This window comes from Mus pahari, chromosome 8 (genome assembly GCF_900095145.1).
Source record: "Mus pahari chromosome 8, PAHARI_EIJ_v1.1, whole genome shotgun sequence".
Lineage (NCBI taxonomy): Eukaryota > Metazoa > Chordata > Mammalia > Rodentia > Muridae > Mus > Mus pahari.
Genome location: NC_034597.1, coordinates 93,822,467 through 93,838,104, shown reverse-complemented (window position 1 = coordinate 93,838,104; position 15,638 = coordinate 93,822,467). Strand labels below are relative to the sequence as shown.

Sequence of the window (15,638 nt, the reverse complement as noted above, 5' to 3'; positions counted from 1 at the left end):
ACCAAGGACCTCTCCTCCCATTGATGCTCAACAAGACCATCCTTGCTACATATGCGACGGGAGAGACCCTGGGAGCTCTGGAGGGTCTGGTTAGTTCATATTGTTGTTCTACCTATGGAGTTTCAAACCCCTTCAGCTCCTTCAGTTCTTTCTTAACTCCTCCATTGTAGTCCCTGTGCTCAGTCCAATGATTGGCTGTGAGCATCTGCATCTGTATTTGTCAGGCTCTGGCAGTCTTCTTTCTTAGGCTCCTAACCGGAGCTACTGTAACTGTTCCCCATGGTATTCGCTTTCCTTCTTGATACCTTCTATGAATAAAGGGAAGTATATTTGTATGTCTCATCGCCATTCCAATCTCCTGCAAGTCTGACCACACAATGTTCAAGAGACAATGAGTGCTACCTATTTTTGTATCTACAGCACATAGTCAAATGTTGGGTTGCTGTTGACCCTCAGTGGAAGTTGACTGAATAAGCAAACAATTGAACTCTCTGAATTTCTAAGTTGAAGAAAATGAATTGCAAGACTTTATCCATATTAAACAGTCAGAGGTTTAGCTGGGAGCAGGTGAAGAGCCTTGTTATTGGCATTAAATGGATGGCATTATAACTCATAGTGATGTGCTAGGAAGAGAGGCAAGAAGACAAAGGAATTAAACCTCCATCAGTGAAGAGTCAAATTCATGAAAGCATCCAAAGACAATTGTTTGTAATTAAATACAGCTTTTTTTTTCTTTTTTATATACTATAAAATCATCAATCCTAAAATGTCTACATGGGAATTTTTTTAAAATGCTTTATTTCCACAACAATCAACTATTTGTTGAGCTGAAATGTTTATAGACATTTTCCCCTACAGAAATGGAAAATTAAAGTTAGCATATTGATAATAACATGTCAACGTATCAGTAGAAATGAAAACCTATTCACCTGAGGTGGTCAGAGCTACAATCCCAGCACTCAGTAGGTAGAGAGAGGACAGTTTCCAGGTCAATCTGGAGTACAGAGGAAGTTCAAGGCCGGCCTGACTTACATACAGAGAGCCAGTCACAAAAACAAGGGCTTCTGATGTAGCTCAGTAGTTGAATGCTTGCTTAGCCTGAACAAGGTCCTGGGTTTGATCCTTCACGCTGCAACAAAACCAAACCAAACCAGAGCTTTTCTAAGGCTCTTGCCATCCTGCTTCAACGATAGAAAATTGATTGTTTGTCAAAACTAATAGCTGAGGTTAACTGATCCATTTGAAAAATGACCCACATTCAGAAATCCTACAAGAAAAATGGCTAGCTACTACAGAGAAACAGAAGCTAGGATTTTTTTAATTTATTTTTTACTCTTTGAGAATTCTTTACAATTCATTTTGACCATATTCATTCCCCTCCCCCAACTCCTCCCATACCCTCCCCTGCCTCCTGACTCACCTAACCTTTTGTGCTGTCTCGCCATAAATACAAAACAAAACCTATGGAGCCCAGGTTGGGTTGGCTGGCTACTATCATGAGAGTAGGGCCTGCCCAGAGTATGGCCATCCCACGGAAGACAGTTCACTGTCCATCTCCTAGCAGCTATGAAATACCTATAGCTCCTCAGCAGGAAATGGGGTCTCGTGCCTACCCTCCTGTGTGCCAAGATTTTGTCTAGCTTGAGTTTGTGCAGGTCTTGTGCATGCTACCACAGTCTCTGTGAGGTCATATGCGCATCTGCTCTGCTATGTCTGGAAAACATTCTTTCTTTGAAGCCATCCGCTGCTTCTGATTCTTACAATCTTTCTGCCTCCTTTTCTATGTAGACACTTTAGCCCCGAATTGAGGGATATAATATAGACATGTCATGTAGGATTCAGGGTCTCAAGGTCTCCTTTTCTCTACGTGTTGATGAGCTGTGGGTTTCAGTGTTGACTGTCATCTACCACAAGCAGCAGCTCCTCTGTGCAGGAGGAGCATCTCACTAAGTCCTGCTTCCAACTCCAGGTTCAGATTCCAAGTCTCAGATTCTCATGGTGGGTGGGGCAGCTCCAGCTAAGAATTCTAAATCACAGCACACTCTATGGAAACAAACAAATAAAAAAAAAATTGAAGAACTATGGTTTACAAGTTTGGAAGGTTATTTTCGTGCGTGCATGCGTGCATGCAGTGTGTGTGTTTGTGTGTGTGTGTGTGTGTGTTTGTGTGTGTGTGTGTGTGTGTGTGTGTGTGTGTCTGTCTGTCTGTCTGTCTGCCTGTCTGTCTGTCGGGTACATGCAGGCTGAGGCAGATCTACCTGGAGCTGAAGTAAGCTGTGGAATGGGATTTGGCTGCTGGAAACTGTACATGGATCCTCTGCAAGAGCAGCTTGTGCTCGCACTCACGGAGCCACCTCTCTAGCTCAATAGAAGCTATTTTACTGACCATTGGGAATATTAGTCTCCGGATACACACCATGGAGGTGGAAATTAGGATCTATTTGGTTATGTTTCTAAAGTGAATTTAAACAATCCTGCTTTCAGACATTGTGTTCTGTTACAGAGCAAGGCAACAGGCAGAATATTAGAGGAGCAAGTGCATGCTAAGAATTAGGGTCCTTTTGCAGATGGTAAGCAAGACATCCATCATCCCCTGAGCTTCTGTGTTCCCAGCTGAACAGCTTTTCGTATGATTAACTTTCTGGGGAAGGGACTCTGAGACAAGTGACTTTGCTGCCAAAAGTTTCTGAGTTCTTATCCCTTAAACCAGTCCCAAGTAGGAACATCAAGCACTAAGGCAGTTACAGTGATGCATCCTGAGGTATCAAAATCTGTTCCCAGAACCACCTTCCTGTGCAGACAATAACAGCTATGGTGAGTGACACAGTAGGGGTGTGTGTGTGTGTGTGTGTGTGTGTGTGTGTTCCCAGAACCACCTTCCTGTGCAGACAATAACAGCTATGGTGAGTGACACAGTAGGTGTGTGTGTGTGTGTGTGTGTGTGTGTGTGTGTGTTCCCAGAACCACCTTCCTGTGCAGATAACAACAGCTATGGTGAGTGACACAGTAGGTGTGTGTGTGTGTGTGTTCATGCACTCACAGGCATGCACAAGCACTAGTGCGCCTGTGCATTCGTGTGTCCTGTCAGGAAGGTAAAAACACTTGTAAAAGTCTTCAAAACTGAAAAAGGACCCGTGAATAGGCCTTTATGTTGGATATTTATGGGGAGTTCGGTTTGTTTTCTGATTCTGTTTCAACTTTTAAGGAGTACCGTTAATGTGATTAATTAGCAAGAATTTATTGACTTGAAAAATCTCGACAGCCAACTATATATGATTTTTTTAAATGTATTTTTTCAGGTGAAACTATAAACTGGAGGGCTAATTAAGACCTGCTGTTTCCTGAAACCTAGTGTGCACTGTGTCAGGAAGGAGAGGCTAAGGCAGCTTTACCTGAAGGGACCCACGTAATCTTTAGAGAAAACCCCAATGTTCTAGTCTGCTCCCTCAAACACAGTCTCTACTTAAGACTCTCAGTGGATGTAGACTTAAGTCTACCGTAATCATGAAGGGCGGCTGTGGAACTGGCTTAGGGAAAACTCAAGCCAGGGTGAGCCTCATGCATTCAGGCTTCAGCCAGTATTTCCAAATTGATAGAAATACCACCGTAGGTCATTCGGTTTCTGCCTTTTGACATTTTCTTACTGTGCCCTTCCGTCGGCTTTGCTAAGGGTGGAGAGGGGTGGAGCCACTCCTAGGGACTAGAATAACAGTGCAAAAACTTGCGGAAAGGTGATTTCTTGAGGCAAGAGATGGCTTGAACCAGCTGACTTCTCACTAGCGCCCAGTTTATCTGTTTTTATTAGGAGAAAAAAGAAATCTGGTTTCCTTTCCTAATGTTACCTTCTCGTTAAGTAGTTCCAGAGTAGAGTTTAACTGCAAGAATGAAAGAAATGAAGAAAAGAAATAATAAACATGCCAATGTATTTTTAGGTTGGTGACATATTCATGTGGCTTATCACCAAATGTGACAATCCAGTGGTGGCAAATCTCCCAGTCACAATAATAAGTGATTTTTAAAAAAAAAAAAAAAAAAACTCCCTTCAAAGAAACTTCCAGTGTTTCAAAGTAGAAAATACAAACTGCTTACAACTTAAACACAAAAAAACCAATCTCCAGGTTAGATATTTTGAATTGATATCTCCACTAATGTCTTAAAACTATACACCAGTAATTTTTAAATCTGTATTTTCTAAAAACTATACTCTAAGAGGAAAGCATGGGCTGGAGGGGTGTCTTAATGGGTAAGAGCACAGAGTACCCGGGTTGGATTCCCAGCTCACACATGGTGGCTCACAACCATCTGCAACTCCAGGTCCAGGGACGCTGACAATCCCTTCTGACCTCCTTGGGCAGAGACATACACACGGAGCACACACATTCATGCAGAAAAAAGCCACTCATACATGTTAAATAAGTAAATCTGGTTGGTTGGTTGGTTGGTTGGTTGGTTGGTTGGTTGGTTGGTTGGTTGGTTGGTTTTTAAGAAGACTGGTTTGCTGTGTCTATCTCGATCAAGAAGCAAGGTGCCTGCTTCAGCTAGTGCGCTACACACCAAGTTAAAAGTCCTCTTACAGTCCCTGTACCTTTCAACCTGACAGACGCCAAATTCTGAGCTCACAGGAAACATCCAACACAGAAGTTCCCTTTTCCAACTCATGGTAGAGCCTTTCTGGACTGAAAGTCCTCTCCTTTCTACCGCTACGCAGTGTATTGGTTTGGTAGCTCATTGCCTCAGAGAATCTTTCATCTTTTCCCTCTGGTATCCTCTTGCCTTGCCAATCATCCCGAGACAGACACACAGGTGGTCCTATCTTCTGACAAACAACATGGCTGCCTCTGCTCTCCTCTGGTACCTTCTTGTTTCATCCAAGACCAGGCTGAACCTTTTCTCCCAGGCTCAAAGCCCCGGGCCACATAAGGGCAAAGCAGCCACATCAGAGCTGCTCCTGGTACCAAGGAAAATTATTTGCCCCAAGAGGCAAACACAGCCCAGGCAGTGTCCAGGGTATCAACCCCTCTCTTTTCTCTTATAAAAGGTCCTATTGTAGAGACACAAATCATTCAGAGATGGCATAGACAATGTCTAATCAGTTAATAGCCACTGCGCAGCCGCTGGGGACTGGCCCCAAACTAGATGCCGCCTGTAACCTATTCACTGGAGGAAAGCGGGGCAGAACACAACTCCCACAGATTTATATTCATTTCTTCTTCTAGCTCAGGACACCCGGGCAAGCATGAATCCTTTGAACAAAAGTAGACAAAGGCAGCCGTTTATCTTTTATACTTTTATCTCTGGGCAGCAAGGTGGCAGATAAGTCCCAGTGGGTTACTCACACTGGTCTAGGTCGGTTCCCTGCTTCTGTAATGAATCATCGCTTTATGGAGTTTACGGAATCTCTGAGATTCTCCTTCCTTGTTTGTGAAACAAAAATGACGACTATCTACATCACAAGTCCTGTAAAGAACTGCAGTCTGAGGAAGTGACGAGTGCTTTATGAGGCGTACTGATGACACTCGGCCGTATTTGCTCCCCCCCCCCCCGTGTCTAAAATTAGAAACCCTCGTCAAAAGTCTCTTGTACAGTATCCTGTTTAGCCCTCGCACAAATCCCACCCACGTACACTTGAACTCGTGGATAGCACTTCAGGCCTTTGGGTTTGCTTTCTGAAAGATAATTGGGAAAATCCTCTCGGGCTCTTGAATTTACCTCTCCTTCCTGGCAAGCAGTACAAAAATACCTGAAGCTGTGAAAGGGTTAATTTTATTCCCATGTTCCAGATGTCTTCAGCACCTTGACTTTGGTAATATATTAAGAACAGTAAGTCTTTCTAATGAAAGTGAAAGGTATGCATTGTGCTGAACTGGGCCACTTTCCCCTGAAGCAACGCTTCGTCTTGGGACAGCATCCCGCCATGCCATGTTCTACAGGGTGAGATATGGTTGTGCTTAGGTTTACCCTTTGCCGGCACATTTTCAAGCAACTGAAATTGGTATCCAAGCAGTTAAAACTACATCAGCAGTAATAGCTATGAGCTCATCCTGTATAAAGACATTTTTAGTTAAACACCACAATCTTGGGGTGGGGGTGGGGGGTGGGGCGGCGAGTTAGTGTGCTTAACCAGGCTGGCTTGGAATAGCTCACAATATGACGCATACCACAGGAAATCGAGTGGTATGAGGCACCTACAAAATATTTTTCAAACAAGTCATTGACGCTGTAAGGCCCAGGCCTCAGCTTTAGGAAATCACTTATTAAGAATCAACACCAGCCGTGCCAAGCTAAGCTTTTGCTCTTGGTGATTTTCCAATTGAATATTCAGGGCCCTGTCTCAGGCTTGTTTTCGGGGAAGTACATGCCTGGAATGTTAGCAAGCTATTTGCTGGAAAAAAATGCCCACAACAGACCCAATGTTGATCACATTAATGCGTTTGAGTGGGTATAGAGTACAAATGATTGAAAACGCTTCCAGATCCCCGTTACCGGGGACAAAGCAGCCTCTGTTCTCTGATCCGATGGTCATTTTTTTTTTTTTTTTCCAGCAGAGGATGTGGTGCAGGAAGAGGGAAGAGTGCCAATCTCTGTCTAATGGTTCCAAATAGGGCCTGGGCCTAGCTCTTTGGATGCCATCGATGAGTGGGAAATGAAACGCAGATGGGTCAGATGGGTAACGAGATGGGGATTACAGGTCAGGCCAAAGAGTTGGAATAAATTAAGTGCTTATGAGGTACAGAATGGTACATTGTTTAAGTGAATGGACAGGGGAAAAACATTCCGGCATTGTTTGGACCAGTGAGGGAGCGCAACCTTCCCCCTCCCATACCCACATAGGCTGCAGATCTGTGTCCTCAGGATGCGTGTGAACAACCCCCCCCCCCCGAAGTGTAGCCAATGGCTGCCTAGAGGATTCTTCCCCAGCCTAAAGAAGCAATTTCACTTTATTACACACGAGATGTAATTTATTGGGAGAAATGTTTGGGTTCATGTCCGATCATAGAGAGTCAGATTTGGGGTTCCCTGGAGGTCGCTGAGGAGAAGGTGAGTAACCACAAATTAATACAGCAGGGAAATAAAGCGACAGAAGAAATGCTTGAAATATTGAACCAATTTCCCCCATTTTAGCATTTTAAAACTTTGCTCATAAATCTGAGATCAACTTAAGAAAACGAAGCAGACCTTACAAGGCATGAAATCAATATAGACAACGAAAAGTGGATCTGAAAGATTGTTTTTTTTTCCTAGTTTTAGCTCTTAATACTATAGGGAAAGACACGGAGATGGCTTTTTAGACAACTAGGAGGTTCTGAAAACTGATAGAAAGGAATTAGTGAGACAGGGATAGGGGCACTGCCACCAAGCCTGGATTTCATCCCAGTACCCACAGTAGGAGAGAACGCGCGGCTCTGAGGTATCCTCTAACCTCCACGAGTGGGCGTGGCCTGAACGTGGGCATACTCTCACACACAAATAAATAAACACTGAAGAAATACAAGCCACACAGGTAACTTTAAATGTGAAGCAGGATGACAGGGGATCTGTCCATTCTGTGAGAGAAAAATGAATAAAATTACAATGTATACTCGTGCCTGGTTCTTTAATACTAGGTAATTATAAGACAAATTGAATGTGTCTTTTTGATGACATAAAGCCAATACAATGTTAAGGGCAGGAAGTATCACATATGGAAAGAAATCTAAAGTGCACTCGCTGACAAAATAAGAAACTTTTAAACTGTAGTCAATGGTTTTTTTGTTTGTTTGCTTTTTGACCTTTTTTTTTTTTTTAGTATGACAGAAATATTTTCAGAAGCTGATTTTCATACCTGCTATGTGTCCATTTTGTGGGCTTGACTTTTATCAGAATATCTCATAGGCAAGGCTGGAGACAATTGTTGTCTACAACCTAAGGATGCTCACACATTGGGTACTAAGAGCTTGACCTGTGCATCTCATTGTGTTCCAGCTCTGGAGACCCCTGGAAGACCATTGCAAGCAGTCAGCAAGAAATTCTCAATGAGCCATCTCTTTAGGAGTATAAGGATTTTCACTGTTATTATGTCTTTATGGTCTTTCAGCAAGTAACAGGACTGTATGTGTATATCACTGTTTTGTTTTGTTTGTTTTTCTACTACTTGCATCTTAAAACTAAACTTGCCCAGCTGGACAGTGGTGGCGCACGTCTTTTAATCCCAGCACTCCAGAGGCCGACACAGGCAGCGTTCAAGCCAGCGAGATCTGCAGAACAAGCTCCAAGACAGAGCTACATAGAGAAACCATGTCAAAAAAAAAAAAAAAAAAAAAAAAAAAAGTAAATAAACAGAACAAAACTGAGCTTGTCCTACAAACATCTACATGGCTTACCCTTTCCCCCCGATCTTCTCCCCTTCAAAATTCTTTTGTGCTCTGCTCTTGGAAAGGAATCTGAAGAAGAAACAACCAACTTATAAAGTAAGTGAAAACTGACCATGATACAAACACCAATATTAAATGATGGAGAGGAAAAAAGAAACGGCTCCAGACACATTTCTCCCTTATGCTGAGCAAAAACATTAAACCATTGCTCATGGAAAGAAGGGCATAAACCCATCAGAAACTAATATCCGTTTGTGGATATTGCTGTTTCCTTTCTCATAAAAGACATGATGTTTTTCAATCTCCTTTTCTCTTTTGCATTAAAAAAAAAAAAAGTGGACAACGGAAAATGTTGGTAGAAGGCTCTAAAAGGCAAAGTTGCTTCAGTAAGAATTAAATGAGTATGTGTTCTAATATGAAATTGGAGAAAATCTTTTAAGAAAAAAGAAATACAAGTAGTAGTAGCAGGACCAGGTTCCCATGAAACAGCTGTCTTCCCTTACAGTGGGAGATTAAAAAAAAAAAAAAAGTTTCAATGAATGGTAATAACCATAGAACTCCCCAGCCATCCTGCTGGCTAGAGACCCGGAGGGCCCCGAGAGAGGTGGGTAACAGAGAGAGCGGCATGTACCTTTAAGGATTCCTGGATGTTTTTAGTCGAGCCTCTCAGATGACATCACAGTGTAAGCTCCCACAGTAAATACCCATACGCTGGAAAAAGAGGATGAGAAATAGTGAGACGATTGACCCATCAGGCAGTGGTACTTCTGTGCAGCCGAGCCTGACTATGCGACCAACAGTATAAGGACCCTCAAGAGTCCCTTAGGTATATCAGGTTGGTATATCACTAGCAAACATAGGTATATCACTTAGGTATATCACTAGCAAACATAGCTATCTAGCATAGCCTAAGGAAAAGAACACCCATATTGTCCTGCAGTTACTCATCAAGCAGCATGGTCCACAAATAAGGCTGAAACTCATTTCTTTTTATCCTAATATGCTGCTGTTGCTGTGTCTTCTGACTATGAACAGAGGTCAGATCTAGAGACACTGTGGCCAACTGAGGCAGCCTTCTCCAAGTGAGCCAACCATCCCCAAGTTATCATTATTTCGTTTCTTTTCTGTCTTAGAAACAAAACAAAAAACCCATGCAATATAAAGGACTTGGGGCCACCGTGAAGGAGTTTACTTTTCCACCAACAACTTTAGAAATAATGCGTTGACTGGTTCTCTGCAAACACATTCTTTGTGCCATTTTTGACTTCTGGGGAAGGATTTATGCTCCACCAGCCAGCTCCATTTTGACGCACTTATAAACAAAAGCAGGGTCATATGTTAGCGCTAATTTTCATTTATTTGAGGAACCCCCATGCTAATTTCCACAGTGAGTGGGCTACTTTACACCACCATCGTCAGGAGGGAAGGATTCCCCTCTTCCTACACGATTTCCAGCATTTGCATCTATTTGATTTCCTTGTGTCAGGCAATCGGACTGAGGTAAGACAGCATCTCAGTGTAGTTTCAATCTGCATTTCCCTGATGGCTAATGGTGTCTACCATTTTTTTTTTCACATTTATTGGCCATTTGTACCTCATTTTTTGAGACGTGTCTGTGCATTTTATTAACTCGTCTGCTGTTTGTTTTTCTGGTAGCTTGAGAGCTTGTTGTACATTCTGGATATGGAGCCTCTGTCCCATGCTTTTTCTTCAGTTGTAGGAACTGTTCAGTTGTCTCCTGCCCTATGCCAAAGCTTTTTAATGTCACGCAACCCCATTTGTCAGTTCTTGGTATTATTTCCTGAGCTGAAGATGAAGCTCAAAGTGAGAGATTTCTGCAACCCTGTCTACCAGGCCAGTTACAGACCCTGCAAAGCTGTTCGCCACCACAGAGACACTTTACAGCGCTCCGGTGTTTGCTGCATGCTCCATTAAAGTTCTGCTCTGGTGGGAAAGACCAGATTTCCAAATGGTGGCTTTATTGATTCAATAAAATTTAAGAAATTCTGCTTATGGAAAAACTCATTAACCAAAACTAATAAATAGGAGTTTACTCTGCAGTCTGGTTCCTCTTTATTTGACAGAATTAAAAAATCACCCTGGAAGGAGTTAGTTCACTTTTCACTTGTTAACTGAGCTCAATGATTTCATGTAACTCCCTTCTGTCCTAAGCTTGTGAACTCTTCATTCTTTGTGGCCACACTTGCATTCTCTCACTCCTTACTTTACGAAGTGTATATTTATGAAGAAGCTAAACAGAAATAAAGAGTGGGGGGGGGGAGGAAGCAAGAACCTTTCACTGAAGCTGATGCTAGGACTTAAGGGACAGCCCAGCCTCTGGGGTTGGGTGTCAGCTTACACCATGCAGTCAGACGACATAGCCTCAAGTGCAGTGCCTATGTGAAAGACAACTTCATTACTGCGTGCATGTCACAGCAGATTCCCACCTCTGTTCAGCACTTGGAGAAAAACTGCAAAGAGCCAAAATTGTGCGTGTATGGAACTGAACTTTTGATGAGTTTCACACACGGTACAAACACTTTTCCTTTGGAAGGCTGTTACTGTACAAATGCTTGCTTCTTGATTCCTAGTATAAAATTTAGGATGTCAGTCCTAGACATAGAGAGGAGAGTGTTGGTCAGCCGAAGGCAGGAAATGTTGTTCAAAGATTATGTAATTGCAGGTAGATAGGAAGGGTGATTCCAAGAGGACTGTTGTATAATAACTAAGTTACTATAGTTTATAATACTATATTATATTCATTAAAAATTCAAAAAGAGGGCTTTCACCACAAAAATAATAACTGTGCAAAGTAAGACATTGGTTAATTATCTAGGTTCTACAATAACTATTACTTCAAAATGTCATGTTATATACAACTACTATTTGTGTTAAACGTTTTTTTTATAGAACTACAAAATAGGACTGGAGAGAAGGCTCAGCAGTTAAGAGTAGTTGCTGCTCTTACAACAGACCCAGGTTCAGTTCTCAGTTAGCCACATGGTGGCTTATGGCCATCTGTAACTTCAGTTCCAAGGGATCAAATGTTTTCTTCTTATCCCTTTAACATCAGTTATGCATGTACTACACATACATACATAAAGGCAAAAACACTCATGCATGTAAATAAATAAATAAATCCTTTAAAAACAAATGAATAATAAAAGTGAAAGTAGGGGCTGGAGATATGACTCAGTCATATCTTGGGTTCTGAAGGGGGCAGTTCTGATATTAAAGTCCTGTTCCCAACTGGTTCTTGATTGGTCAGTAAAGAATGACAGGGGCTAATTTCTGTGCGGAAGGTGTAGGGAGGACTTCTGGGTCCCGGGAGAAAGAGGTAGATGCAGGGGAGGAGAGAGGAGCTTTCTGCCATGCTTTGGAGGAAGAAGGACGCAGCAGCCATGTGGAGGAAGCTGGGGCCTGTGGCCTCTGCTAGAGGCAGTGGCCAAAGATGTTTGGCAGGGTCTAGGTGGGACCAGCCACTAAAGTTTAGGGCAAGTGGAGAGATGAGATAATAAATTGGCAAGGGCACACTTTCCCAGGCTGGAAATTGTGCCAAGAGGGCATATTGTAAAGGAATTAACTCTGTGTGTTAATGGATTCAGGGTCTCAGGTGGGAGCTGGTAGTGCAGTCACCTCCCAGAGTCACCTCCCAGAGCAAAGGTAGGTGGAATAGAAGGAAATGCTCTATCATATAAAACTCTACCCAACAGGGTTCAATCGCCTGCACCAGCCACAAAGTCAGGTATAGCAATGTGCTTTCATAATCCCGCCCATGGCAGAGACAAGAGGGTCTTTGAGACTCAACAGAGGGAGCCGCAGGTTCAGTGAGAGACCTTGTCATAACAAAACAGTTAGTGAGTTGAGGAATCACCTTATGTTCACCTCCACATATACCTTCACACATGTGCACATATATATGAGCATGAAACACACAATAAAGAGATAAACCAAACTAAAAATAGCTATGAACTAATATGAATGTGTTACGGATGTTTGGAATGGAATACAAAATCTGAAGGACAAGACAAGGTTTCTCTGATAATTTTGTCACTCTTCATCTTCCCTTCAACCACCCGAGAGACACCACAGCTCTGTCTTTTTCATCTATGTAATGAGGGACACAGTCATATGATGCTCTCTGTATTAATCACTACCCAATACAGAAGAGGCTACCAGTTGACTTAAAACTAATATTTTAACCAGCTAATAGCCTATGCTGTTTTAAAGGGATTGAAACATCATATGACTTTGTTTTCACCACTTTATGACATTTTCTTCTATCTATCTATCTATCTATCTATCTATCTATCTATCTATCTATCATCTATCTATCTATCTATCAATCTATCATCTGTCTATCTATAGATATCTCTTTCTATTGATATATCCATTGAAAGAATAACTAAGGAAAAAAGGATTTTTATTAGGAAAGCAGAAATATCCAAAGTAAGTTAAATTGTATTTAAAAAAGAAAAGTAACTGAGAAGGAAACTTTAAGGGGGAAGAGGAGACAGTCTTAGACAATGTCAAACTGCTTTCTAGAGTAGTTGGTACCAAGTTGGGTTTCATTCAGCAATATTCTGAATTGTTCTGTATTCTTTCCAATGAGGATTGGAAGTAATTCGTAGCTTTAGAAATAGAAAAGCATTAAAATATGCCAAAATAAGGGTGTTTGCATTTCTGTATTAAACTGTCAAAGCCAGGTGTAAGGGAAATTGTTAAAATGGTCTGCCCTTGTCCTCACTCTTCTGTCCTTGAATTCACTTGTGATTCATCTTAGCTTTGATCAAAATCTGGTAACTTCAAAATCTATATTCTTCCCATTTTTGTTTCTCAGTTTTGCATTTGCTATCACCTTTTTTATGTTCAGTGTGCATCTTAAACTCAGCTTCCTCATTTCCCTCTGCCCAGACCACCTAGAATTAACAAAAAAATGAAGCCAATGACTATGAATGGTTGTCTCCACATGAACTCACATCAGCTCAAAAACTCTCACTGACTGTGTGAAGAACCATATTACTTATGTTTATACAACAAATTCATCTCCTTTCTATAATGAAAAAATTTTATTATTTAATTTTCTCCAATTTTCAAGCCAACCAACTTTAGGGTTCCATATTTGTGTAATTTTCCTTCTCACTTTACACACTTTATATTTATTATAAAATACTTTATATTTATTATAATGATATAACTCTGAGTTTCCACTTAACTTTATATTACCAGTCACCTAAGAATATTAGAATTTTCCTGAAAATGCAATTATAAGTGCTGTGTAGTAGTACCTTGTATACATAAACCATAAATAGCCTTTTCCTTTTCCCTATTTTTAGTCCACTTATATTATTTCTAGAAAGTTGAAGTTGTTTGATTCTATTACTAATTTCTTTTTCCAATGTCTTTTTGCAGACTATTATTATTGGTACATAGGAAAATTGATAATTTTGTATATTTATCTGTGTTGTTACACAGCTACAATTTTCTAAACATTAGGATTAGCTTCTATCAAGTATAGTCATTTGTATGTTATTTGCAAATAATGTATACTAATAAATAATTTCTAGTAACAGAAGTGTTAATTATCTGCCTCGGGTTGCTTCACATGGAAGGACTATGCAGCATTTCTCTAAGAATACTGAGGGCTGCTGAGCTGGCTCAGAGGGTAAAGGCATTTGCTTTCACCCTGATGACTTGATCTTCAGATCCCACATAGAAAATCAACTCCCACAAACTGTAATCTGACCTCCACTCAGGTGCACCCCAACACTCACACATAAAAATAGACAAATATAACGTTAGTCTTTTAAAAATTATGTTAACAGAGAACTATGATTTATTGAACCCTTACTATATTCTAGACTTTGTCATAATTACTCAATACTTTTGGCTTGCCTCATTATTTCACCCTTTCCTATATTTTTTAAAGAAAAATTTTCAATATTTGTAAGTATCTGGTGGGCTGTTAGTGTGAGGTAGTTGTCATTATTATACTACAGCAAGAATTACTTTTATTAAATGAAGTAAAGTTAAGGTAGTTTGATGTTTCTAGAAAACCTAGTGGTCTGGAGAGTTACTCAATACCTTCCCTTCAATTTCTCATAATTACATGTTTTGGTTTTGGTTTCTATGACCATGGTTCATTTGTTAAAACTACGGAACTCACACTGACATGTGGCGTTAACTGAGCTCCGGGTATCCGAGCTCTCCCAGCTCCCTTGCCCTGGGATCCCACCCAGCATACAGTACTATACTGACTCATGGCTTCTCCTGTAGTTTATCAGGTATTTGTCTTTGACCTTTCAGTTGACACATCCCAATGCTTGAAGTTAATTCGTCTGTCTGCCCCAAGGATTTCTGCTTCTTTGATGGCACTGGGGATGCTCAGACTCACCTAGTCCTTACCTCCTTCAGTCCAGAAACATTCATTTCTCCAGACAGTCTTGGTTGCTTTTGTTGGAAAAGATATTTGGAATACAAGAGTTGGGTATTGAGTATTCTATTACTTTTTTGCATATTATATTTTTGTGGAATTTTATCGTACGGATACTTCATTCCTCCTTAGAGTAGGGAACAAAATACCCGTGGAAGGAGTTACAGAGACAAAGTTTGGAGCTAAGACAAAAGGATGGACCATCCAGAGACTACCCCACCCGGGGATCCATCCCATCATCAGCCACCAAACTCAGACACTATTGCATATGCCAGCAAGATTTTGCTGAAAGGACCCTGATATAGCTGTCTTATATGAAGCTATGCCAGTGTCTGGCAAATACAGAAGTAGATGCTCACAGTCATCTATTGGTTGGAACACAGGGCCCCCAATGGAGGAACCAGAGGAAGTACCCAAGGAGCTGAAGGGGTCTGCAACCCTATAGGTGGAACAACAATATGAACTAACCAATATCCCCAGAGCTCGTGTCTCTAGCTGCATATGTAGCAGAAAATGGCCTAGTCAGCCATCATTGGGAAGAGAGGCCCCTTGGTCATGCAAACTTTTTATGCCCCAGTATAGGGGAACGCCAGGGCCAATAAGTGGGAGTGGGTGGGTAGGGGAACAGGGCGAGGGGAGGGTATAGGGAACTTTCAGGATAGCATTTGAAATGTAAATAAAGAAAATATCTAATAAAAATTGTAGAACTATACATTAATCAGAAATTTGACTTCTTAGGTATTTTAGTACACAGTTCAAGGGCCCCAGGCATGTTCATGTTGTTAGACAGACATCATCACCACCTGTCTCCAGAACCTTTTCATCAGACAGACATAAATCTCTATCTTTAAGAC

General features: G+C 41.3%; 1 long non-coding RNA gene across 1 annotated transcript; it reads right to left on the bottom strand.

Moving 5' to 3' along the window:
• Window positions 1-793: 793 nt before the first annotated feature.
• LOC110325047 lies at window positions 794-5,461 on the bottom strand. The gene is made up of 3 exons (XR_002380718.1): window positions 5,337-5,461; window positions 1,421-2,041; window positions 794-1,129 (listed from the first exon to the last, which is right to left on the bottom strand). It is a non-coding gene; the product is annotated as an uncharacterized LOC110325047 (long non-coding RNA).
• Between the last annotated feature and the right edge of the window lie 10,177 nt (window positions 5,462-15,638).